General features: G+C 38.2%; 1 pseudogene; it reads left to right on the top strand.

The window, feature by feature from the left end:
- The first annotated feature begins 4,944 nt into the window (after positions 1 to 4,944).
- On the top strand, positions 4,945 to 5,927 carry LOC113243481 (zinc finger CCHC domain-containing protein 17-like; annotated as a pseudogene).
- The last annotated feature ends 6,426 nt before the right edge of the window (positions 5,928 to 12,353 follow it).

Genomic DNA, 12,353 nt, shown 5'->3' with positions numbered 1-12,353 from the left:
CCTGGGTGGCTCAGTCAGTTAAGCATCTGCCTTCAGCTCAGGTCATGCTCTCAGGATCCTAGGATCAAGCCCCACCTCAGGTTCCCTACTCAGCCGGGCGTCTGATTCTCCCTCCCCCTCTGATACTCCCCCCATGTTGCTAATCTTTGTTTTCTCCTTTTTTCAACTTTGGACTTAATTTGTTCTTCCTTTTCTAGGTCCTTCAGGTGTGAAGTTAGGTTGTGTGAGATCTTTTTATTTTCTTAATCTAGAGGTTTGTTGCTATAAGCTTCTCTCTTTACACTGCTTTTGTAGCATCCCATAGGTTTTGGTATGTTGTGTTTCTATTTTCACTTGTTTCAAGATATATTTTGATTTCCCTTTTGATTTCTTCTTTGACCCACTGGTTGTTCAAGAGTATGTTTAATTTCCGCATATTTGTAGGTCTTCCAGCTTTCCACCTTTTACTGTTTTCTAGTTTCATACTATTGTGGTCAGAAGAGATACTTGATATGATTTCACTTTTATTAAACTTACTAAGACTTATTTTGTGGTCTATCATATGAACTATTTTGGAGGATGTTCTGCATGTGCCTAAGAAGAATGTGTATTCTGCTAAAGTTGGATGGAATGTTCTATTTATAACTGCTAAGTCCATTTGGTCTAAAATATGATTCAAATCCAACATTTCCTTGTTGATATTTTGTCGGGATAATCTATCCATTGTTGAAAGTGGAATATGGATATCCCCTACTATTATTGCATTGTTACCTATATCTCTCTCCAGATTTGTATTTGCCTAATATAGTTAGGTGCTCCAATATTTGGTGTGTGTATATTTATGATTATGATGTCTTCTTGATGAATTGACTCCCTTTTCATTATATAATGACTGTATTTATCTCTTGTTCCCATTTTGGCTTAAAGTCCATTTCGTCTGATATAAGTATAGCTACCCCTGCTCTTTCGGTTTCCACTTGCATGGAATACCTTTTTCCAGCCATTCATTTTGATCCTATGTGTATCCTTAAAGCTGAAGTGAGTCTCCTACACAGCATGTTGTTTGGTGATTTAAAAAAAAAAAATCCGTCTGGCCTCGCTAGGCCTTCTGATTGGATAATTCAATCCATTTACATTTAGAGTAGTTGTTGATAGGATAAGGACTTACGCCATTTTATTTTTTCTGGCTATTTTGTAGTAGGCTATTCCTTTCTTCCTCTCTTGCTACCTTCTTTCAAGAATTGGTGATCTTCTGTAGTGCTATGTTCTGATTCCTTTCTCATTATCTTTTGCCAATCAGCTATAGACTTTTGCTTTGTGGTTACTATTAGGCTTACATAAAACATCTTAGAACAGTTTATCTTAAGCCGATAACAACTTAACTTTGACATTTTAATGTCACAATTTACCTCTTATATTTTGTATTCATTAACAAATTATAGTAGCTACAGTTGTTTTATGCTCTTGTCCTTTAACCTTTATACTATAGTTGAGGGGTTAACGCACCACCATGCGAAGATATTAGAGGATTCTGAATTGGACTATACATTTACTTTTGCCAATATGTTGTGTATTTTCATATGTTACTAGTAGCATCATTTTATTTCAGCTTGAAGAACTCTTTTTAGCATTTTGTAAGGCAGGTCTAGTGGTGATGAATTCCTTCAGTCTGTTTGTCTGGAAACGTCTTTATTTCACTTTCATTCTGAAGGATATCCTTGTCAGATAAAGTATTCTTGGTTGGCAGGGTTTTTCTTTCAGCCTATCACAGAAGTAAAATGCTTCTTTATCCCTTCATAGCAAGGATGCACAATAAACACGATTTATGATTATTAATGTTGACCTTGATCATCCAGATGAGGTAGGGTTTGTCAGGTTTCTCCATTTTAAGTTTCTCTTCTTTCCCCTTTCCATATTGTACTCTTTGGAAGGGAAGTCACTGTGCACCCCAAACTGAGAAAAGGGGGAGTTATGCTCACCCCCTGTGGGCAGAGTAGCTACATAATTTTTTTGTGAATATTTCAGTTTTTAAAAATTGATTATTTAAATTCAACTTAGTTAACATAGAGTGTATTATTAGTTTCAGGGGTAGAATTTAGGATTCATCAGTTGCATATAACACCCACTGCTCATTACATCAAGTGCCCTCCTTGATGTCCATCACCCACTTATTCCATCCCCCATCGACCTCCCCTCCAGCAATCCTCAGTTTGTTTCCTATAGTTAAGAGTCTCTTATGGTTTGCCTCTCTGTTTTTATCTTATTTTTTCCTTCCCTTCCCTTATGTTCATCTGTTTTGTTTCTTAAATTCCACATGAGTAAAATCATGTGGTATTTTTTTTCTCTGACTGACTTATTTTGCTTAGCATAATACCCTCTAGTTCCATCCACATAATGGCAAATGGCAAGAGTTCATTCTTTTTGATAGCTGAGTAATATTCCATTGTATATGTATACCACATCTTCTTTATCCATTCATCTGTCGATGGACATCTCAACTCTTTCCATATTTTGGCTATTGTGGACATTGCTGCTATAAACATTGGGGTGCATGTGCCCCTTCAAATCACTATTTTTTTATCCTTTGGATAAATAGTAGCACAATTGCTGGGTCATACAGTAGTTCTATTTTTCACTTTCTGAGGACGCTCCATACTTTTTCCCAGAGTGGCTGCAGCAGTTTGCATTCCCACCAACAGTGTAAGAGGGTTCCCCTTTCTCTGCATCCTCTCCAACGGCTATTGTTTCCTGTGTTGTTAATTTTAGCCATTCTGACATGTGTGAGGTGGCATCTCACTGTAGTTTTGATTTGTATTTCCCTGATGATGAGTGATGTTGAGCATTTTTTCATGTGTCTGTTAGCAATTTGTATGTCTTCTTTGAAGAAATGTCTGTTCGTGTCTTCTGCCCATTTCATGAGTGAATTATTTGTATTTTGGGTGTTGAGTTTGGTAAGTTCTTTATAGATACTAACCCTTTATCTGATATGTCATTTGCAAATATCTTCTCCCATTCTGTGGTTTACCTTTTAGTTTAGGTTTGTTGTGCAAAAGCTTTTTATCCTGATAAAGTCCCAGTAGTTCATTTTTGCTTTGTTTCTCTTGCCTCTGGAGACATGTCTAGCAAGAAATTGCTGCAGCCACAAAGAGGCTGCTGCCTGTGATCTCCTCTAGGATTTTGATAGATTCTTGTCTCACATTTAGGTCTTTCAACCATTTTGAATTTATTTTTGTGATGGTGTAAGAAAGTGGTCCAGTTTCATCCTTTTGAATGTGGCTGTCCAATTTTCCCAACACCATTTGTTGAAGAGACTTTTAGGAATACTTCATTTTTTTAGTGCTAGTTTAGTCTTGTTTTTTACTTTCAGTTTCTAATTTTGTACTTATCTATTTCTCCTTTCAATTTTGATCTGTTTTGTTTCATATATCTTGTAGCTATGTTGTTAAATAAAACACATTTGGCATCATTAGGTCTTCTTAGTGAATTGATCCTCTATAAGTGTGTAATATTCAACTTTATCCCTACTAATTTTCCTCATTCTAGATTGTAAGCATATCATTTATATTTTTTATTGTGGTAAGATATATGTAACATAAAATTTACTATTTACCCATTTTTTAATTTTTGAGAGAGAGAGAGAGCAGGGGGTAGGGGCAGAAGGAGAGGGAGAAAGAGAATGTTAAACAGACTCCACACTCAGTCCAGAACCCAATGCGGGGCTCAATCTCATGACCCTGAGATCATGACCTGAACCTAAATCAAGAGTGGGACACTTAACCAACTGAACCACCCAGGCGTCCCTACTATTTACCCATTTTTAAGTGCAAAATTCAGTAGCATTAAGTATATTCATGCTGTTGTGCAATCAGCACTACTATTGATCTTCAAATTTTTCATCTTCTCATACTAAAATCTGTACCCATTAAACAATAACTTCCCATCCTTCCTCCCCCCAGGCTGTGGTAAGCACTGTACATTCTGTACCTCTTTGACTATTTTAAGTACCTCATATAAGTGGACTCATGCAACATTTGCCCTTTTGTGTCTGGCTTATTTCATTTAGCATAATGACTTCAAGATTCATCCATATTTTAGCATATGTCAGAATTTCATTCCTTTTTAAGGCTGAATAATATTCTATTGTATGTATTTATCACAATTTGTTTATCCATTCATCCACTGATGGACATTTGGGTTATTTCCACCTTTATGGGCTACTGTGAATAATGCTGCTATGAACATTGGTGTACAAATATCTGTTTGAGTCTCTGCTTTCAAGTCTTTTATTTATATACCTAGAAGTGGAATTCATTAATCTATGTTTAATTTTTTGAGGAATTGCCATACTGTTTTCCACAGAAGCAGTACCATTTTACATTCCAACATGCACAAGAGTTCCAATTTTCCACACTTATGCCAACACTTTTATCAGCTATCTTCTGATTCATGTCACCATGTGCACATTTTTTATCATTTTATTTTCAGTTTCTCTATATCATTATCTTTAAAGTGATTTTCCTGAAGACAGCATATAGTTGGATCATGTTTTTATAAACAATATGACATTGTCTTTACTCAGTGTGTTTAGACTTTATATTTAATTACTGATATGGTTTGATTTAGGTTACCATTTTGTCACTTTCTGTTTGTCTTTTTCTGTTCCTATGTTTCACATTTTCTGCCTTCTTTTGGATTGTTTGTATGTTTTTGAGTATTCCTTATAAATTTATATATTGTCTTTTAAGCTTTATTATTTTGGTTTGGTCTTTTTGTTCTCTGTTTGCTTGTTTTAGTGTTGATCTGGGAAACTTTATATGTATATATTTATATATATATATACATATATGTAACTTTTTGTGGACCATTTTGAGTTAATACTTTATGACTTAACATAAAACACAAAAGCCTTGGGAGACCCAGAGTTGCCACAGAGGCACTCGAATTAACTTTAGCAGAAGAGAAATGGAGGAGCCATAGAACATTAAGGATGAATTCAGGAAGACCCAAGACCACTGAGAACTTGCCTGCTCTCGACACTATTTTCCAAGGAGAGGTTGCTATGGTGACAGACTATGGAGGTTTTATCAAAATCCCATGCTGCCAGAAGCAAGCTCTGGGCCATTAAACTCACATGTCATCCTGTCACATGGAAAAGCCCTCTGAAATAGATGTCAGAGACAAAGTGTGGGTGAAGCTTATTGGCTGAGCAATGAAAAATGATAGGATAAAAGTATCCCTCTCTGTGAAAGTCATCAACCAAGGGACTAGGAAAGACCTCACCCCAACAATGTTATAGGGGCTAGGAAAGACCTTGACTCCAACAATGTTATCACTGAGCAAGAAGAGAGGTGGAGGGATGCTTGGATGGCTCAGTCAGTTAAATGTCTGCCTTCGGCTCAGCTCATGATCCCAGAGTCCTAGGATCGAGTCCCACATCAGGTTCCTTGCTCAGCGGGGAGCCTGCTTCTCACTCTGCCTGCTACTCAGCCTGCTTGTGCTCTCTCTCTCTGACAAATACATACATACATACATACATACACACACAATATCTTTAAAAAGAAGAAGAAGAAGAGACGTGGAGGCAGTCCTTCCAGGATTACACTGGACATAAGATCACCCCCGAGGCTGTCCTGAACACCACCTGCAAGAAGTGTGGTTGTAAAGGCCACTTTGCAAAGGATTACTTTATGCAACAGGGAGACACCAAATATTCTCTGATACCTTATGAGGAAGAGGAGAAGGAAGAGGCAAAGTCAGCAGAGTTTGAGAAGTCTGACCCCATGAGGAACTCCTCTAAAAAAAAGAAGGAAAAGAAGAAAAAGAAACACGGAGACAGGAAGTCATCTGACCCTGACAGCTCAGACTATGAGATTGACACAGGCAAGAGGGAAAGATACACATCAAAAGACAGCAAGGCATCGGAGAAGGAGGAGGAGGGAAAGAGGAGGAGGAGGGGAGTGGGAGGGGGAGGAGGTACACAAGGAGTGGGAGTGAGAGTAGAGGGGGTGGTTGAGAGAAGGAAGAACCAGGAGCCTTGTACCTTGAAGCCCTGGCTCCCACCCCCACTGACTTCTTGCCCATGGGAGATGTCTTCCCCTCATGCAGCAGGCAGTTATGGGAGTCAGAAGTCAAAAGCGTCTGCCTGAATGAGTTTTTGTTAACTTATCATTTCTGGTCCCTTTGCAAGTGACCCCTGCAGCTCACCCATTCATTCACTCAATTGCCTTCATTCAGCAGGAGGTCCTATTACCCTCTCCAGCTGCCACTGGCAGAGCCAGATCCCTGCACAGGAGTCCAGGCTATAGCCACAGGTACTGCTGTGGAGGTAAGTCTGGCTGTAGTTGGAGGACAGAGTGATTGTCCCCTCCCTGTTGGGTCTGCTCTGGGCTGACTGGTGAGTGATCTCTGCAGTTTAAATCACAGGGGCCAAGGGAGACCAGAAGGATAAGGGAGAATATGGTAAGAAATGGTGCTCACTTTTTCCATTTCCCCTAACATGATTCTAGCATGCTACAAGTGACAGCCAGAAAACGATTGTTTGCAGTAACCAAGCTTGTGTATGACATTCTGCCAGACCACTGAACCAGATAGCTCAAGCCATGATCACTGCTTTACTTTGTATTTACTACCGTGTGAGTCAATTGGTTCCACTTCAGGTCTCTGCTTAAATTCCTGGCACTAAAACAACACAAAAACAAACAACAAGAACAAAAACCTGGAAGCCTTACAACTATCCAAGTCCTTTTGTCATCCCCCTTTATGTTATAGTGGTCATATATATTATATGTACATACATTGAAAAACCACAACAGACAACATTATGATTTTTTTATTCAACCATCATGCATATGTTAAAGAACTTAAAGGGGGAAATACTGTATTATATTTACTTAAATATTTACCATTTCTGTTGCTTCCTGAGATTTTTCATTTGGTATCATTTCTCAACATTTCCTTAAGAGTAGGTCTGCTGGTGATGAATTCTCTTAGTTTTCCTTCATCTGAAAATGTCTATTTTGTCTTCACTTTTGAGTTTTTTTCCTGGATTGACAATTCATTTCTTTCAGCACATTTAAGATGTTGTTCCACTGTCTTCTCACATACATGGTTTCTAATCCGAAATATGCAGTGATGTGAAACATTGTTCTCCTATTTACAATGTATAATTTTTTCTACATGCTTTAAAGCATTTTAAAAATTAACCTTTGTCCTTTTATAGTTTAACTATGATAAGTCTGATAATTTTGATTTTAACATGTTTGGGTTTTATTGAGCTTTTTGAATCTGAAAAATGTCTTTTACCAAATTGGAGTTTTCAACTATTATTTCTCCAGAATTTCTTATTCCTCTTTCTACTCTCTTTCTGGAATTCCAATGACATGACATAAATATTAGGCTTTTTGATATTGGCTCAGAGGTCACTGAGGCTCAGCAGAGTTTTTCTAATTTTTCTTTCCCTACTTCAGACTGGATACTTTCTACTGATCACTTTTTTTTTTCAAAGATTTTATTTATTTATTCGACAGAGATAGAGACAGCCAGCGAGAGAGGGAACACAAGCAGGGGGAGTGGGAGAGGAAGAAGCAGGCTCATAGCAGAAGAGCCTGATGTGGGGCTCGATCCCAGATTGCCAGGATCACGCCCTGAGCCGAAGGCAGACGCCCAACCACTGTGCCACCCAGGCGCCCCTCTACTGATCACTTTTAAAGTTTACTGAGCTGCCTTTACCATCTCTACTCTGCTTTTATGCCCCTTTGTTGAATTTTTAAATTTTAGTTATTGTATTTTAAAGTTCTAAAATTTCAATTTGGTTGTTTTTATAGTTTCTATTTCCCTCCAGAGAACTTTTATATTTCCATTCATTTCAAGAGTGTTTACCTATACTTCATGGAGAATGGTTACAATATCTGCTTTATATTGTAACAAAATAATTTTTGCCTTGTAATTCAAACTTCTGAAATATTTAGGGGTTGACATCCCAGGGTTGTCTTTTCCCTTGAAGTTGGTTAGTTATTTCTGGGTCCTGTGTATCAAGTAATTGTGGACTGTATCCTGGACATTTTTAATATAACATTTTGAGACTGTGGCTCCTATTAAAATCTCTGGAGCATATTGATTTTTTGTTTTAGTGGGCAATCAACTGGGTTAGGTTCAAATCATAAATTATGCCTCACTTTCTGTATGTGTTGGTTCCAAAACCTTGGATATATTGTTTGGGTCTGTCATCCATTGAGCCATTCAGAAATTAGAGTTCTTCTTTTTTTTAAGATTTTATTTATTTATTTATTTATTTATTTATTTATTTATTTATTTGAGAGAGAGCACAAGCAGGGGGAGGGGCTGAGGGACCGGGAGAGGAATAAGCAGACTCCCTGCTGAACCTGGAGCCCAATGCCAGGCTCCATCCCAGGACCCTGAGATTATGACTATGAGCTGTAATCAGATGCTTAACTGACTAAGCTACCCATGCACCCCAGAAATTAGTTGAGTTCTGAGCAATGTCTTTTCTACACTTCTTTGAGTATGCTGTGAATGTGCAGCTTAGGGGTGAGCCTGAAAATTGTATCAGTTCATCCACAGAACGAGAGTATCTCCTTCTTTAGCAATGTCCTCTTCTGAATCTCCTCTCACACTTTTGATCCTAAGGGCCCTCTTTCCAAGTTTCTTTGACCCAAAAGATGAGATTCTCTCAGAGTTTTAGCCTCCCACCTTAGCACATACTTCTGTACTACCGGGCCACCCTTGGGTTACAGTGGTGAAAGAAAGTTAGATATATAATGACCATTCCTCCCTACACTCTACATAACTAAAGCTCTTTTCTCAGTTCCTGTATCTAGAGAAATGGGTTTTAACTCAGGATTTCATGTGTACTGACATCAGTGGTTCCATCACTGGTGCTAGCCTTGGGCAGGCACCAAGAATGGGGGTGGGGTGGAATAGAAGAAGAGGAGGATTCCCCCCCAATACTCTCAGGGTCACAGGGGCCCTCTTTTCTAGTGCTCTGGTCAGAAGATAAGTTTCTCTCAGGATTTTTGCCTCTCTGTTCCCAGACTGTTTCCCAGTTTGGCCAACTGTTCAAAGCCAGGAGATAAAAGAAGGGGTAAAATAAGTAAGTAAATAAAAGGAAATCACCATGCGATACGAATTGATCTTCAAGTTTTGATTTCTCTCCTTAATCTGCCTGCTATTATTTGCTTTTCAAAGTCCTCGGGTAGTTGCTCTTTGTATTTCATCCAGAGTTTTGGTTGTAATCCATGGGGGAGATCAGCTGTAGTGGGTTTAGTCCATCTCAGCTGTGCCTGTAATGTTCCATTTACTGTTATGCTTTATATTGAACTTATTACATATGTTACATTTATATATGTTTTAAAACACACAAAAAAAATGTGTATGATTAAAAAGTTTTAAGTCATGTGTTTTAAAGACACTGAGAAAAAAAAAGGTAGCCCACATATTTACTATTTTGTGCACACTTCTTTTCTTCCTAACAATCTAGGTTTTTTTTTTATTATTATATTCAGTTGGCCAGCATATAGTACACCATTAGTTTGTGATGTAGTGTTCAATGATTCATTAGTTGCATATAACACCCAGTGCTCATCACGACAATCTATGTTTTCATTTGATATCTTCCCTTCAGTCTGCAGAAATTCCTTTAGCATTCTCTGTAGTTAAGGTCTTCTGATGATAAATTCTCTTAACCTTTTTTTTAAATCTATAAGTATCTTCATTTTGCTTTCATTGTTGAAGGATATTTTTACCAGATGAAGAGGTTATTGGGGTTATTCTTTCTTATTTCTTTGCTTTGGGCCCTTTAATTATGTTACTCCATTGTCTTCATCTTTCAAATTCTTAATGACAAGTCAGCAATCATTTGTATCATTCCCCCCTTATATAATGTGTCCAATTTATACAGCTTCTTTCAGAATTCTCTTTATATTTGCTTTAAGACAGTTTTATTATGTTGTATCTCCCTGTAGTTTGCATTGTTATTTATCCTTCTTAGAGTTCACTGAACTTCTTGAATCTATAAATTTATACTCTTCACCAAATGTTTATTCCAAGGATGTACTATATCCTGGAGGATGGCGCTCCATTCTTGTAAAGTATATCCTCCAACCTGGCATTTTAGCTGTGTCCTCAAAAGGCCTTCTGATGCTTTATTAGGTTGGCAGCTTTTTGTTGGTACAATATGTAACCCAATGGAACCTATGGTCCTGGGCCAACTCCTGCATCTCCTTTGCAGCAAAGTAGGTTCCTGGTTGGATGGAATGTTATTGGGATCCACGACAATGGTCAAAAGCTCCGTAAGCCTTCATATGCTAGTACTAGCTGAAGCCCTGTGGACAGCAAAGGTAAATCCATAATCAGAATATGTGTTAATTCCTGTCCAGTGCGGAAGTAGTTCTGCCTTGCCATTAAATGATTGGTTGGTCTCCTTGAGGGACTGTGCCATATCTAGGACTCTGAATTTGTCTCTATTGCTAGCAAGCTGAATAATGTTGTGGCACTGATAGCTACATCATCTTTGGTAAATGAAAGCCTGTGCTGTTTGGTCCATAGGTCACTTCTCTCCCTGCCACCATCGTGCCACAATTAGGAAAACAATGACAAAGACTGGATGATATTAACTGACCACATCATTTTGTCTACCTGATGTACTGTCTCATTCACAGTACATGCTCTCTGTGGGAATTAATGTGAAATACAAAGTTGCTTACATGCACTTCATGCCTACCACCATGTCTCTCCACATCCCTCCACCCCAGACCTCCTTTTCCTTGATCTGCCAATCTTGTTCTTCTCAGATATCTTACTAATTGACAATCCATGCTCCACTGCACATGAGGCCACACATATTCTAACTTTAGGTAACTTTTCCTTTCACATAAAGTAGATTACCAGATATACTGATAAAATTCTTACTCCGCTGGGAGAATTTTCAGGGCCACTCCTGAATGCAGCTATAGTGTACTGTACATCCATTTCTGGCTTGTATACTGAATGGATGCATACGTAAGTCAAACTCAGGATTTTTCCTCCTCTATCAGCTGGTCATAAGTGATCCCCCACGAAGCCATACATACATATATAAGCTGAGGGAGAGGTGCTGATGCAACCATGGTGAATGAAATGGAGCCTGAGTTATATATTCATGTGACCTGCTTGTGCACTCTGGTCCTGATAATGCTTGATTCCAGATGTACCACTTTTATCTACAATGGGCGATTATGACTTAGTGGGTCTGAGAGAACCCAACTCACAGCAGACAGTTATAGGCACTATAGGAACTACAGCCTACAGGAAATGCATACTGAAGTATTTACTATTTTATTAAAAATGGAAGGAAATATAACTTCAAAAGTCAATGTAAAGAATGAGAACACCGGGGGCGCCTGGGTGGCATAGTGGTTAAGCGTCTGCCTTCGGCTCAGGGTGTGATCCCGGCGTTATGGGATCGAGCCCCACATCAGGCTCCTCCGCTATGAGCCTGCTTCTTCCTCTTCCACTTCCCCTGCTTGTGTTCCCTCTCTCACTGGCTGTCTCTATCTCTGTCAAATAAATAAATAAAATCTTTAAAAAAAAAGAATGAGAACACCAAAATAAAACTATTATCATTGACAATGACCACTTAACCATTCAAAGTTACCATATTTTAATTGTGATAAGGCCTTACATAGGAACTAAAAATTTTGCATTTCACTGGATTACTGGTAACAATGTATTAACTACCTATAATTCAAAGTATGGCAAGTTGTTCTCTGTTGACAAACTGAATGCTCTTAAACAGGTCGTCTCCTCTCAATCAGTTTTCTCTTCAGCAAATAGAAATAACTATGATGCTTGACACAGAATCCAGGACATGTCTCCCTAGTTCTAGTCCTAGTCCTACTCCTAGTTATCTGCTCTAAGCCAAACTGCCTCTCTATGTGTAAATTATGTCTTTAGTCCAGGGCTTTTCAAACTTCTAAACATCTATAAAAATTCCTTCACACCCTAAGAGAATGGAAGCTTACCTCTGGGACAGGAGACAGACACAAAAGCTGCAACCTTTTGCATACAGAGCATGTGACTATGAATTCCTTCTTTTGTGATGGATATGCTGATTTTCATTCTTCCCCTTGAAAAAAATCTATCTGAACATAAAATATCTAAATGATTTGACAGAAAAATGACAAATCCTCTTTTACCCAAATCTTAAAGTTATTGTTCCAAAAAGATGTAATATTCCTCTCTTTATTTCATTGTTGAGAAGAGTAAGAATGTTTATGGTCATTCACAAATATACACAATCTTAATATCACAGGATTTTATATTCATATAATCAAAATCACACATATCCGGCTCAAAGTCATGCAGCTTCTCACACAAGT

Source organism: Ursus arctos, unplaced genomic scaffold, assembly GCF_023065955.2.
Source record: "Ursus arctos isolate Adak ecotype North America unplaced genomic scaffold, UrsArc2.0 scaffold_19, whole genome shotgun sequence".
Classification (NCBI taxonomy): domain Eukaryota; kingdom Metazoa; phylum Chordata; class Mammalia; order Carnivora; family Ursidae; genus Ursus; species Ursus arctos.
Note: the sequence above shows the minus strand (reverse complement) of the source record. Positions and strands in the feature narration are given on the sequence as shown.